Below are 16324 nucleotides of genomic sequence, written 5' to 3'. Positions count from 1 at the left end.
TTTCATAAATCTTAAATTAATTTTCATATTACTTTTAATGGACCTCTTCGCTTTTCATAATATATTAGGTTTACATAAATAATATGTTTAGTTATAATATCGTGATTATTCAAAAATCATCTCAAAAAGGTTTTATCGGTTTAATTATTTCGCAACTAAGTCAATTATTTTATAATGTAAACTTAAAAAAAGTTTATCTAAGTATTTTATTTTAATCAATTCCCTCTAGTTTCTCAATTATATAATTTGTTTGTCCACCCATTTTGGGACATTTATACAAAATTCCCTTTTTTCAAATCCAGCCCAACTCGCCTGTTTTTTAGTTCCAGAATTTGGCCCATATATTTCAATCAAGCAGCCCACCTATCTTCAAAGCCCTGCAATCCCATTTAAGCTTCAGCCAGCCCAACTCCAAATCCTTTCAACCCGGCCCATATTTGGTTTCTTCCTCGCTACGAACTCTGAAACATCAGTGTCGATTTTGCGATCGATTTTCCTCACTCGCTACCAGATTAAAGAGACCCTCATGCCTTTTCACCTTCCCCTAACGTCTCCAAAGTGGAAACCCAACTGTGCCAAGCGCGTGAGCGTCGAGTGGGCAACCCAGTACCCTTCACTCTTTTGTCTCCTTCGTCTTCGACCTCGCTCGTACATTTCGTACAGCTGGCTCTCGTCCTTGGCTCGCGTGGATGGGTGCCACGTCAAGCTTCACGGACGACGGATTGATCCCAGCTGTCAAGCCATCTCCAAATCCGTTCGGAACAAAGAATCATTTTAGAATATTCTCTGAATTAGAGGGGATAACGTTTTGTAACTGCGACGGTTCTACCCTTTCCCCCCATTTTTAACAACCTAGTTCCCTTCCTATATAATGTTATGTTGGTTCATTGGAGCAAAGTTTTTTTTTACAGAGGTTTTTTTTCTTTTGAGTTGAATTCTCTTCTTGAAACTAAAGCAGGTTCTCTATAATTTTTTATCTTTTGGCATAAAGGATTCAGGCAGAATATTACAGAGATTGAGTAATCACTTTGAGAAAAAGAGGCAACAGAAATAACATCGATATTAAGTCCATGCCTAAGTATTCTTGTAATCTTATGATTATTTGAGTTGGTGTTCTTCAGAGAAAGGTTGTTCGCCTAGATTTCCTGATCCTTGTCCGCTGCCCAGAAGAAGGTAATGCTCTTTCCTTATAATATTCCTCCCTAGATAGCATCTTTTCCCTGTTCTTCTTCTTTTTTCTTCTTCTTTTGTGTTTAATATTTTAGATATCTAAGGATGTATGCAACGTCTGTTTATCGCTGGAAGATATTCATCGATGATGACTATGTAAACATGTGTGTTTTGACTGTTTCTTGGGAATAACTTGTTGCTGGGAACTAGTCGGCCTGCTCGGAGCCTTTTGTTTGATTTCTGCCGACGAGTTCATCCGCGTGTACCTGAGTTAGTTTTCCTTTTTCATAAAAAAGATAATAACCAACAAAAGCATAATAATAAGTAGACGGGATAAAGTAAATCTAGATGGGTTTTTTTTATTGATAAAGGTTGGAGTTTGATTTTGCTTTATCTGTTTGTCTAGCCATGTATACCCCTTTAGTTCACCTTGGTTTAGTTATATGTTTGTCTTGTTGTTAAAGTGTTTGATATACATTGAATATTAGTTTGTTTTTAGTTGGATTTAGTCAAAAGTTGCTTTTGCCGTCTCTTTCGCTTTGTCTTGTTGCTCGCTCAATCTTGAGAATGTCGTTCATCTTCGCATGCTAATATGGAGATACATAGATATATTATTTACATGAACCTTGAGTTAGTCATCCTGCAAAGGGTCTTCTTCATTCTAATGAAATCGTTAGCATGTTCAAGGTGTTTGTTTGTATTGTGTTTAGCTTTTTTTAGAAGCTGTTTCCTTGTCTTCTATATCCTCTGTGAAGCTAACTAATTTGCTGCTTGGAGTTGTTTGTATGTTTCGACATTCAGCTTTCTTGCTTTGTTCTCATTAGTAAACCTATTAACTTGTTAATATTGTTGTTCAAACTTATTTCGTTTTGATTTCTTCTTCTTTTCTTGACTTCTCCTACTTAGGGGAAATAGTTTCTTCTTTGTTTAGAGCATGTTCTTAATTGCCAATAATTTGTTTGTTGATACTAGTCTGTGTGCAATGTAATCATTGCCCCATAGACCTTGTTTACAAATCTGATTGCATTCCTTTATGTCTATTACTATCTTTTGAGTTCTCTGTAGTGCATGGAGTGTATAAAGTAGTCTTTCAATATCATTAATTGTGTCTACTTCACATGCTATTCCTCCTTATTTGAATACAGTAGGGTAGATTTTAGCTTATTACTTGAAAATGTCATTATGTGTTATCCTGATTAGTTTGGATGGATAAAGATCTTACATAACTTTTTATCTCTCTTTCTTTCTTTGTATGAACCTGCTCCTAGTCCATAATGGATTTCTTTCCGTTGCATTCTCTTGTTGAGCCGTAAAGGCTCAAACCTCTACTCCCGAGTCGTTCAGCCCCTCCGAAATTGGTAACTGATGTACAAGTTGAGAACAGGTTGAAATGCACTGCTGGAAATTAATTGCAGGGTCTTCAAAGCCTTGAAATCGGTTGTTATACCCATTTCTATACATTGATATACCGGTAAAATACACATAGGGGGCCAAAATTCTAAATAAAAGTTTAGGGAAGTGAATATATACCTCTGGAAATTATTTTTCAGCTTTCGAAAGTCGAAGAACAGGTCGATATACAACTTGTATACACTGGTATACAGATGCGTCATACCACATATGAGTGTAAAACGTGAAAACGCAGGTTTAACATGCTATGATATCAATCTCAAGTAAAATTCAGGAACAACGAATAAATAAATACATAGAATATAGCCTGTATACACTGGTATACACAATTAATACATCATTATACAATAGTAAAAAAAGTACAGGTGCAAAATACGTTGAAGCAGTCTTAAAAATACAGAAAAATGCGAAATTCAAGTCAAAACGCAGATTTTAGGAGTACGAAATGCGTCAATGTACAGGTTGTATACATCCGATACACATTCAGTGTATATTCTGTCATTTGAAAGTTGTAGGAAGCCCAAAGACTTAAGGACCATCAGCAGGATTTTTATTCAATAGGCCCAAAGGCCACAAATCTTTTCATGCAGGATTGAGTTGCTGAAAAGGGGCCCAAGCCCACATTCTTGAATAATTTAGTGTAAGACAAGTGGGCCAAAGCCTAAGTTAATGAATTTGGGTAACTAGCCTAAGTTGAAATACTTTTTCCTCTCCCTCCTTTATTTATTGTTTGTTTGATTGATTAACGTTTGATTAAATTTTATTAATTTTAAAGGACAACCATTTGTTACTATATTTATATAATCATAACTTTTTTCTACCATTATTTTATTTATCTAGTTTGTTTTATTGACTTTTGTCAACATTTAGGTTATTCCCTTAAGATAATTTCCTCTAAATGCTTCCCTTTAGAAATAATGATAAATAAAAAATGAAATGAAATAAATATATAATAAAATGAATTTTCTCTTCATTATCGGAAAAGTTATTTTAAAAGGGTCATTTTAGTCAAATCGCCGTTCAACCGCAAGTTAGCGGGCATTCCGAGGGCCTAACACCTTCTCGGAATGTACATTTGAAATTCGAACCTTTTTCAATTGATTTTATCTGTTTTAAATCCATTGAAAATTAATTATAAATTTTTTCTTGATTTTATCAAAAATCAAGTGGCGACTCCATAAATTGAAAAATTGATTTTTCTTAAATCATATGATTAATTGATTTTTCGAAACTCAGTCATTTTTCACTATTTTTACCAAATATATATTTTAAAAGTAAAACAACATACAACATATTGCTTATTAGCAATAACATATCTCATATCATTCATCCATATTCCATGACACCTTGGAATCATAGATTTCACATTAGGAATTCCCAAAATGAGGGATTAACATATGAAACCTCAAATAGGGAGCATTCTTTAGCAAACTCATAGTCTGCTTCATTCATTCATACATACTTCATTTTCATTCGTTTCTAAGTTAGTGCAAACACCAGTCATACCTAGGATGTAGTTTAAGACTTTCATCGGGTTTGATGTGCAATGACCAAGAATGACCTGGTGTCATTACTTAAGTCTAGCTCACCTCTTGATTATCCTATCCTAACACCTTTGGTATCGTTAGTTTCATTATGTGCATTACTTGAGACTGACCTCATTCTTTCTTTGGGATCTTTAACCTTAACTGAAATAGATCATGTGAGCATCATCAGATCCAGTGTTTAATCCCACACCAAAAAGAGGTGGAATCACCGGCCAAAGTGAACCAAAACATGCTAGTGTATATAACGAATCGAACCTTGCTAGAACCCCATATTGGTAGTATAGGTTCAAAGACTAGGAGATATAAGGAGACTCATATCTATCTAGACGGAAAATCTCATCTCATGAGATTTACACGAACCACTACCTTGCCGAAAGATGGAATCGCTACTCATAGTTAGCCTATTGGTGCTCAGTAAAAAGTCCCATTACATTCATCTCATATATCATAGAAGCTGGCTTCTAGCGTGAGGTATCGTAGCTCATTAGATTATTTTTCATCTCATCATTACGTATTAAGTATGAATTGTCCTTACACTTACATATATAGTGTGATTGATAATTTTCTCTTAATTTTCAACACTCTTTGCTGGCCTTATATTTGGTGTAGGTACAACTTGTCTCACTTGCACTACCCTCATATTGTGATGCCACCCTATTCTTTTTTTTAACATCTTTTCATTTCATCTTTACTCATCTTTCATTATTTATTCATCGTAAAACATATGTATGCTCTCTTGGAGTTTACATTGAGGGACATTGATTCTGGACGTAGATACAACTTGTCTCACTTGTACTAGCCTATCCTCATTTAATCACTCTTTCTTTTCTTGTTCATCGTTTAGCATAAATATACTTTCTTAGTCATTTCATTTAGTGACACTGATTTTAGGCGTAGTTGCAGCTTGTCTCACTTGCACTAGCCGATATTCATGAAGTCATTCTTTCCTTTACATATTAACTGTGAATTCATTCTTAACACTTTCTTTTGGAGTATGCTTGAGATTTGACTTTATATCATTCTACACTCCCCTTATGTGAATGCTTATTTCGTCATATTCGAATTCACTTGGCCTTTTTGTATGTTAATACTCTTACTTAAACCTCCTAGGTTCACATCATTTCATTACATACATCTTAGGTACACTTACTTTTAAACGTACACTGGACTTGTGGATCCATACATACAAGCCATGAGGCTTCATTCATAATTCGTCTAAGTTACTAATACTTACCTAAGATTTTGTGGTACAATACTTGTGCATCTTGTTGGTATGCCAAGATCTTGATTTCGATCCTTAGAAGTAGCATTAATTATTTATTTGTTAACGTACGATTTATGTGTCAATACGGAATTGGGTAAGGGAACCCAATTTCTAATACCTTGAGCAACACTTAATATTATATTAAACTTTGTACTTGCATTTTTAAGATATGGGGGACCCTAGGTCGATCCCCATCACAACCATAATATTTCCTTTTTTTTCCTCTTTTCTTTTTCGTTTAAGGCAAGGAGGTTGTGGGATCAATCCCCCACAATCTCATTCTTTTTCTCTTAATTTATCTCTTAACTTTTTCACCTATTCAAGGGTTTGTAGGTTCAATCCCACTCTTCACATTTGTTTTTCTCCTAACCCTCTCATCCATTCAATAGGTCGTGGGTTCATTCCCCACTCTCCACATTATTTTTTTTCCTAACTCTTTCATCTATTCAAGAGGTTGTGGGCTCAATCCCCACTCTCCACACTTATTTTTCCAATCATTTTTCTCATGAAATTTTTATGTAGTTTACATTTGGTGAGATCTTGGGTTCAATTTCCAATAACATCACAATTTTTAAAAGTTTTTTAAAACATAGCTCACTTTTCATATTTTGGGCCGAGACCAACATTTCAAGCAAGCTGGAAATCTGGTCTCTTCCAATCCATCTTTCTTTAAGGTTTTTGAGTTTGTTTTTTGAGTATTTCGGGTGACATTTTTCTAGCAACATTACCCTTATATGAACATCACACTTTTAACATTTTCTTAAATGAAAACACAACATTTATTAACATATAAATTTTAGGCAGCGACATAGTTAATTTACAGCACACCTATGTTCAAATAGTTAACTTAAAACCCTTATTTGCAATACATCTTTCATTCCTTAAATAATTTCCAAATACACATTCGACACATAATCACAACCAGAGCTAAAATTATCTACCAGAAGACATACTAACACATGCTTTGTATCTTTCAAATGATTTAATGACAGGGGCATGCAACGGGGATAACCTTAGTTTTTCAATTGCGATTAAATTGAACCTAAGGGTCTTTTCGTAAAGGTACCAAGAGAAAGAGAACCCATACCTTAATGTAGTTCAACACTTGTTTCAATGTTCCCGATTCCCACGACACCACTGCCTCACCACCAAAATTCAAAACCCAATCCGTCAAGAAGAATGTTGTTGATTTTCGTTTTTAGCTTAGTTTTTCGTTTGAGTTTTTGTGTGTAAGTTCTTCAAGAGTGAAGAACTATTATTTTCATTTCTTTTGTTGATGAAAAACGTGATAATGAGAGTGAGAGATGTGCGAATGAGAGGATTAGGATTAGGAGAGTTAGGTGGAGAATTAGTCAAACTAGGACTCCCTATTGTTTATTGTTATTATTATTATTATTATTATTATATTATTATTATTATTATTACTATTATTATTATTATTAAAAATCTGATTTTCCTTTAACTAAATCAGAAATTAAATATCAATTTATTTAACTAATTCACTAAATAGAATAAGTCAATTAAATCATTGCTTCCATCAAGGCTAGAACTCGGGTGGAGCAAGATTTTGCTTAAAAGGCCAATTTCGGCCACCTCTACCCAAATTGCTCCTTAACCATATTAATTAATTAATTTATTTATTTATTAGGGTAATTAAGATACTATCCTTAGCCTTTAAAAGACCATTTTACCCCTAGACCCTCCAAACGTCAGATTACCCCTTTTTATGTATGGTTAAGACTCATCCGGGTAAATCTTCATATTCAGGTGTCCTACATGGATGGAACTGACCTTTCCTAGCTAAACTAAATCACCAAGTTAGTTGTCTGGTTGTTGCAAGGGTTCAGAGGTCTGGTTCTACGCGCATCAATCCGTGTGAACCTGGCCTAATCGTAGGAATTCTAGATACATTAAGAATTACGTATCATAGTCATTTTAGGGTTGTTATAGAGTCTGCGAGGTGAGCCTCGCTAATTTATGAGAAGGCCCTCCAGTAGAGGGTTATCGAGGTGGCTGCTGGGGCGTTTAGTTCCTGAGTTGTAGAGGTTGAGAGGAGCATTACTGATTATGTTGTTGTTGTTGTTGAGGACACTACTGAGGGTGTCCCTACTTCAGAGGGAGCAGGTTTCGGGAAATCATACCCGCCAACGTGTTGATAACCGGTGCTTTGCGCCTCACGGTTGCTTCACCTAAAACTCTATTTTATATAATTTTATGCATTGGGATAATTGCATGTCTTTTTGTTGTAGGTGGAGTAAATGTTAAATGAGTCCTAGGGTGAAGTCTTAGTAGCCTAACTCACGATCCTCTATTGGGGTTTTCTTCCCTGTGTTCTTTTTCCCCAAGAGATTGGTTATTTTACTATTGAACTGGCATGTTGGTATCTTTTGTACATAGTATAGAAATGGAATCTGAAGCATGATGACTAAACAAAATGATATCCCGATTGAAAGAAAATGCTGCAACACTAGGCATAGTTACTGATGAATGTGTGGCTCTAAGCATGACATTGAGATACACCACTGCATGACCTTAAATATAAAAACTCGAACTAGGTTTCTGATAATGAACGGATAGTATTTTTGAATGATACAACGTTTATATGTTGTATCCATATAGACGTTGTATCATCACATTACTCATTGTTGTCTGTTAGAGAATATCCCATAAAGTTGCTTTGTATTTTTATATACCATACAATTGATTTATTATTGTATTTTTGCATACAACTGTGTAATTGTATCTTTTGTTGTTGCTGAGTATCTTGAGTCAAAATTTAGTACCTTGTTGTTGAGTCGAGCCCTATTTTTCTAAGTTGAGTTGACTATGTCTTACTATGTTGATTATATTACTATTGAGTTGAGCCCTATTTTCTCTGAGTTGAGCTGAACTATGTTCCATTGAGTTTAATTAAGTGAGTTTAGAAAAGGTAAATATGCTTGTTTTCCATCAGTTCAAACTTATGGTTATGTTTTAGAATTTCCTCTACACACATGTACATTCAATTTACTGAGTCATTTGACCTGTATCTTTTCATAATGAAGATACAGATATTGATAATCATCATTATGAGTTTCATTGAGGTCATGTGATAGCCCAGTTCACTTTGGTGTGCCTTTATGTATTCCAAAGGACTTTACCTTTATCTTGTAGGTAGTATTTTTGAGATGTTGTGGGTCTTGTCTCGATATCCTCTAGTAGTAGAAACTTCATAGATAGGCAGAGTTCAAGTTTTTCTGTATTTACTTTTATTTTGAGTATTTTACAAACTTTTAAAAAGTTCAATACTTGATTTTATTAAAATTAATTCAATTTTAAGCTTTCGTATACTCGAGTAAGTATTTCGCTTGCAACTAGCCAGAATAACGGTTGCTTGGGGACTAACAATAGCTCTTGAATGTCGGTCATGTCCAGGGTGTAGACTCAGGTTGTAAAAAATTGGTATTAGAGCACAGAGTTTAATATTCCTAGGGTATTTATGAAGACGGTCAATAGGATCTTATTTATGGTAGTGAGGGCCCCACTTCTATAAATGAGGTACTTCATACATTTAAGAAAAGTTTCTCTTCCTGCGTACTCTTAATTGTGCCATAGAGCTATGTCATAGAGACTTATTCTAAATCTTGTGTTCTTATATCTATTCGGCTACCCCTCATACTAGCGGCGATTAAAAATTAAAGCTAACTTTTATCAATGAGTTTCCTTAGAAAAATCTTCAGGAAGTCATGAGACTTCATAGGGGATTGAGAGAAGCATGTGAGTGAGTTAAGTGTTGAGTTTGAGAAAATGCACTTGTATTCATGTGAATCGTGCATTTGAGCTAACGTCAAGTTGTACTCTCCTCTCTAAACCCTGTTTAACTGAAATCCTTATTAGGAAGTATTTTTCGAGCTTGGGTTGTATTTTTATCCAAAAAGGTAGCATGAGTTACTCAATTATGAGCAACAGTAGTGAAAGTGCCCAGATTTACAGAAAAATATCTAAAGCTTTAGGAATCTATGGAAAAGAATAGTGATGGGCAGATTATGTTATTGCAATCATGCACCCCGTCAGTTATAAGTGATGAGTCCCATTTATGAGTTGAATAAGGAATAATATTGTTGTATAGAGTTATTGATAGTCATGATGAGATCCATTATATTATAACCAAAATAGAGTGGATGTCGATGAGCTATCATGCTAGAGGAAACTAAATACATGTTTTTAATAAGAGAACATAGTAGAGGAAACTAAATACATGTTTTTAATAAGAGAACATAGTATTCATGTAAGTCATAAATATAAGCTAGGCTTATTATTTATTGGAGAGGCTCATGATATTCAAATGTTTATAGAACTGATTACGTAATCAGGTATTATAAGTGGGCAAATAGTATTCCAATTGTAAAAAAGGGATGTAGAACATCTTAGAGATTAGGTAATATGTCCATAACTTTCAAATGTGAACTTTAGGCCTAAGGGGGAGATGATAAGATTTGAAATCAAGTCAAATATTGAGAATAAGACAATAATGAGTTCAAAAGAGTATCAGAGATATCTTTTTTAAGAAATCCTTTTAGTAGTGGGGTAATGTTAAAAGGAGAAGGTTAATGATTTTTTTGTGATAATGATGGTGTGATAATTTCATATGCAGTTATAGATAAGGAGGAAGAGGAGGATGAGGTTTTATTGTGATAAATAGTTAAATAAGAGCCCTTAGTTGGTCTTGAAAAGTAATGTAGAAATCTAGTTAGTATGGTAGGGATGATGAGAAAAAGAAAACTTCTTGAGGAGTTGGTTGGTAAGAGTCCGCGGAGTTGTTAGAATACTAAGCTTGAATCTGGTGTTATTAAACATGAGTTAGTGCTTGATATGAGCCCAATATTGATTTAATGGTTGTAAAAAGTAATTTTTTTTTGGGATGAGACTCCCTATGGAGAGGTATAAAACCCGAACCTAAGGATTTGGGTTAAGCTAGAATATGGTAAGAGCCCATTGCTAGACTGAGGCCTTGGTAAGAGAAGTCATGTACCCTTGAGCGAACTAGGAGTTGCAGCCAATGAGGTAAGGTACAAGGGAAGAAGCACTTAGTTGGAGAGTGTTGCTAAGCTTAATATTTAGCAGTCATATTACCAAGGCATGGTATCATGTTCTTACATCATGCCCAAGTTTCCTTTGTTCCAGATGAGTTAACTTAGAGAGAGTATGACTATGTTCACAATAACATGTTTCTTTACTTAGGTACTATAGATGGTCCTAACTCTTGGTAATCAAGATTGTGTTAGTAGTAAAAATCATGAGTCTAGTCAGAGTAACCCTATTTCATACCCAGTCCATCCTCCATTCAACATTGAATGATCCCAAGAGGGAGATAATGTAACCCCTCGTAGAAATTTCATGCAAAGCCTCGAACAATTCTTTGTTACAGAGGAATTTAAAGATTTCTTGAGTTTTAGGGTTGCTAGATGTAGATCCTTTAGTTTCTAAAAGAACTAAATAGAATTCCTCCTAGTCATTGCTAGGTTCCTTTAAGTTTAAGTTCAACTTCAAACGACCATAACTTTTCGTACATCATGAGCTAGGAGACCCATAAGATATCATTGAAACGTATTGGAATCCTCTTCGCAACTCTGCTGAGTTACTAGTTCTCGAATGTGTATGAGGGAGATATGCCCGTTTGAAGTCGACTGTCTAATTAAGGAAAGTTACCCAAAAATATGAGGAGTATTTTGGTCTTTTCCTTACCAAATGAGCTTAAATCTAATTTTAGTAATATTTTGGGGAAAATCTTGTTTTGGTTAGTTTTTGTAAATCCAAATACGCATAGGGTTTTATAAGAGACTTCAACCAAATAACTCCTAAGTTTTTTTATGTTTTTGGTCAACTTGATACGCCCATAAATTCTAGCACAAGATATGTTGGAGACCCATAAGATATCAAAAGAAAGTTCTCTTAGCCCTCTACACTACCAAGTTTCTAATTTTTAAGCTTATATGAGGGAGATATGCCCATTTGGAGTAGGGCTATCTAATTAAGGAATTTTACCGAATATATGAGGGGTATTTTTTTCCTTTCTGTACCCAATAGAATTTAAACACTTTTAGTAAGGTTTTAGGAGTCTAAGCTAATTAAAAAAAATTTAGTTATTCCTAAAATGCGCTTAGAGTTTTTATAGGAGTACAAGAAGAGGAAAGAAGGAGAAAAAAAAGAGCGTTCAAGATTTTTGCGATTGTTTGAGGGATTTCACCAAGGATTTAATCCTAAGAGGCTTAAAAGCTTCAATAGTATTGGGTTTGTTTTCCCACAAGCTGATATGAGTTTATTTTATGAATTTCATCCATGATATTGTGTATATTGATAATCTTTATATGTTCTTGAAGTTTTGTACTTCGTTTTTGATAATGAAGTCCTTGTCGAATTCTTGACGTGAGAGTTTCGAATGAGTGTTATTGTTGATGGGGTTTTGGTGTAGAATTGTCTATAAGTAGGTTAGGTTTAAGTATTCAAAAGAGAATGAAGGATATCATTCTAGTTTTGACACGGTAGGGTTGAAAAACGTTAAAGAAAAGTTCATTGGATTCGTCTAGGGACGTGGCTGGGGCAACTAACCCTGCTAGCATCCTACAACTAAAGTGAAACCTATACCTGTCTTAGTCAATTGAGGGCTAGCATGGTGTACCAGTGCTGCACCAGGCACGTCAGGTCCCTTCTGCCTCCTTTCTTTGTTTTGTATTCGATCGTTTAAATTATGTATTTACTCTCTTATTGATTTTTACCATCCAACCTACATCTAATAATTAATAAATCCTCAATATTAAGTCACGATCCTTGAATTCATTATTTAAATTGTAGAAAGAGTTAAGAGAAAAGTTAACGAAAGTCTTAGAGTTACATTGTGAATCCCTCGAGATAAACTATTGATTTGAGTTCTGTAAAAGGGTTCCTTTATTAACTATTCATTCTAAACACTGTAAACTACTTCTAAAGACAAATAATTCATTACATAAATAATAACCTTGAATCATAATTCAAACTCAAGGTAAAGTTAAGAGTGAAATCTTTATAGGTCTTTCAAACATTTTGAGAAAGTCCTTTTTGAGTCTTTTTTTAGGAGTCTTATACAATTTCTAATAACTTATATCAATACTTGAGCAAGTAAGTATGAAAATAAGAGGAGGTGTATACTTGAGTTCCCATATTATTATTTAGACCCTTGAGTCGAGTCACTCATACCCATGAATTCTGCATGAACTCCATCATTCGAGTATTTTTTAGAGAAGTAGTAACTTCAAATTCTAAGCCTTAAGTATTGAGTTCCTAATAATTTTGGGATTATATACCTAATCATGAGGCTACCATATTTTACGCATGAAGGTTCTAGAGTTGAGTAGTTCATTCCCATAATTCCACATGAAACCTATGAGTCGAGCAACCTTGAGATGATGATATCATAGAGTCCTTGATATGAGTAGTATCATAGACTCCTGAAGTTCTGAAGTTGTTATCTTTCTAATATTAAGTTCTATGAATGGTTATTGAAAATCTTGAATTGAGTCTTTCAGGTCCATAATTCAACATGAACTCTATTTTAAGAAGTATTTTTACAAATTGCTTTGAAACTTGTTTCAAAAAATTGAGCATTGAGTTGAAGAATAGTAGAGCTGAGTTCATTTTCTTTAAAATGATATATGTGAACTGAGTATTTCCAAGAGTAAATATTTCTACATTTAAGATGAGAGGAAACTGAGATTTTCAAAAGAGTTTTGAGCAGTTTGAGTACCGTCTCTTTCAAGAGAAAGATTCTTGAGTAGTAATCTAAAAACAGAGAAAGAATTATATTTTAAAACATATGAGCTAATTATATTTTGGGTGTAATATTGAGCACCGATATAGGGGAGAGTTCTAACAATTCACAATCATCATTAATCATGGAGACAACGTGGGTAGAAAGATTCATACTTTTTTGATGATTCCTTAATGCTTTTAGCAAAGACTAGTGAATCCACTTAGTAGTAGTTTTTATACCCTGGCAAAGTATATGAAGTCTTGGAAGTGTGAGCTAGACATTGTATAATAACATAGATCATATTGATGGTTGTCAGTTAGAGAATATCCCACGGAGTTACTTTGTATTTGTATATCTGAACATAGTTATTATTGTATTTTCATAAAACTGAGTGATTATTGTATTTTTGCACAGAACTGAGTAATTGTGTATTATTTTAAAAGCTTTCCAAATATTGCATCTTTATTGTTGTTGAGTATATTTATTTTGAATTGAGTATATATTTATTTTGAATTGAGTATCTTAAGCCAGAATTGAGTACCTTATTGTTAAGTTGATCCCTATTTCTCTAATTTGAGTTGAACTATGTTTCACTTAGTTAAGTATCTTATTATTGAGTTAAGCCCTATTTTCTCCGAGTTGAGTTGAACTATGTTTCATTAAGTTGAGAAGAGGCATGGATGTTTCTTTTCCATCAGTTCAAGCTTATGCTTATGATTTAGAAGCTCATACATTTCATGTACTGATTCATTTGGTCTGCAATTATGATGTAGATACATGTGTTCAGGATAATCAATAGGCGTTTTGGTGAGGTCATGTGATATTCCATTTAGCATTTGTGAACTTTCTTATAATCCAGAGAACTTCAAATTTATCTTATCGTTAGTAGTTTTTAGATGTCATGTGTCTTGTCACGATATCCTTCTGTAATAGAACATGGAAGAGTTTCCTTAATTACTTTTATTTTGAGTATTGTACAGACTTTTAAAAAAATTGTATATTTGAGTTTATTGAAATTAATTCTATTTTTAAGCTTTTGTATTCTTGAGTTAGTCTCCCGCTTGGTGACAGTCGGGATAACGGTTCTCTTGTGGACCAACAACGATTCTCGAGTGCCAGCCATGTCTAGGGTGTAGGCTTGGATCGTGACAACTGACCATACCAATCAAATAAGAAGATATCATAAAATTCTAAAATTCAACTTATTCGTAAATTACTATGTTATGCAAATTTGAGTAAAAGACATCAAATATCACTTTGATAACACATATTTTGAAATTTACAAATTAGTAAAAAAAATTAAGAATTGAGAAGCACATGTAAAACAAAATTACAATATACAAATGAACTTACACAAAACTAAACGATTTGTATGAAATTGAATGTAGCTAGCGAGTTTAGAAATCAAAGGTTTCATAGCAAATAAAAAATTTACTATTAAATGCAATTATGCATACTAAATTTATAGCAAATATGATTTTAATTATTACTATATGTGGAAGTTGCTTTTCTTTTTATGCCTTTGCTTTTGGAAGTGAAAAATCTGAGTGGGCATAATGGGCTCTTAACCATATTAAAAATAGCTGTTATATTATAAAAAGATATCATTGTTTTTCAGGAAATTGAAAGGTAAACATACAAACCATCACATTATCTTTTTTTTAATTTAATTAATATTCAAAATTTTATTCTTTTCAAAAACTTAAATGTCATGATCAAAACTGTCGTGATTAGCGTCCACTCTAATTAATCGATGAAAAAACTAGTACAACAACTCAACAGAAGCAACTAAACCAAAATTAAGACCTTTAAACTACTAAAACAGTTAAATAACTTATGAATGAAGCTCTCATAAAACATCAATAATAAATGTAAAGAGCTAAGGAAGGAATAACCTAAAACCCGATCAATGTACCATAATATATAAATTAAGATCCAAGTCTAAGCAAAGAAGGGTCACAACCTCAATTAATGAACTAATCAACTAACTATAATATCTAAGTTCGGAAATCATGGACATAGACGAAAGAAAATTCCATGGCAGCCTGGAAGATTTTTCCCACCCTGGAATTCGATGAGATGATCTTTAATTTCCTAAGCGAGGTCTTTCAATAACAACTTGAAGATGCCATCTACTCAACAAAAATATGAGCAAGTGCACAATCGGTACACAACCACAGTACAATGGTAGGATCACACGTCTATTCCACGAGTGCAACATAAATAAGTCAAACAACATTATAATCACATGCATGATATATCAACATCTAAAACATTATCATCAAGCTCATCAATATACAATTATTACTCATCGTTGGTCCTCTCACTGAATCCAAGCCAACAAGTTAGCTTGCCGAAATGTGGCAATCTGATGTCAATGTTATGCCGCAACGTTACAACTGGTCCCATATATTTATGGCAGAATGTGACAATCAATCCTAGTTAGTTATGCCGGAACGTGGCAATCGTTCCCAATCACACAGAACAATCACAATCACATGTAAATCATCAACATCATATATCTACATCATGATATAATGGTAACCATCATTGAACTATTTTATTTACAACAAGTGCGATAGATATTACAACATTCAGAGATATCCAATTATCATAATGATGTAAGAACAAACAAATATCACAAAATCATAGGATAACAACTATCACCTACCTCGAAATAAACTTGAAATTCTACGAAACTTGATTCTTCTATTTCTGGGTTTGGTCCGCTTGTTCTTGGTCTACAAACAATTAATAATATATGAGAATAAATAAAAAATTACTAATTACCCGTATTACTGACAATTTTTACAAACCCTAGATCAACACATGGTCCCAGTTCTCCAAATTAGTGTTATTTTACCATAGATTCACAATCAAAACCCTCTCACATCGATATTGACCCATTCTATTACGTTTTACGGATTGAAAAATTGATTCAGGGATTAAAAAGATTATCTTCAGACTCAAGAGTGGTGAAAAACGAGTAGAAATTGCCCAAGGATCGTTCCTTAGCTCTAAAAGTTGAAAAGTTTCAAGTAAGGGTGTTTAGGGATTTTATTAGCGAATTAATTTGAACATGTCCTATTATAGTGGCGACGCCACAATGGCCTGAAGTTCCGCTACAACGACATTTTTGAAATAGTGAGCTCCCCTCTTTCATCTATG

The sequence above is a fragment of the Solanum lycopersicum genome, chromosome 1 (genome assembly GCF_036512215.1).
Source record: "Solanum lycopersicum chromosome 1, SLM_r2.1".
NCBI lineage: Eukaryota > Viridiplantae > Streptophyta > Magnoliopsida > Solanales > Solanaceae > Solanum > Solanum lycopersicum.
Note: the sequence above shows the minus strand (reverse complement) of the source record.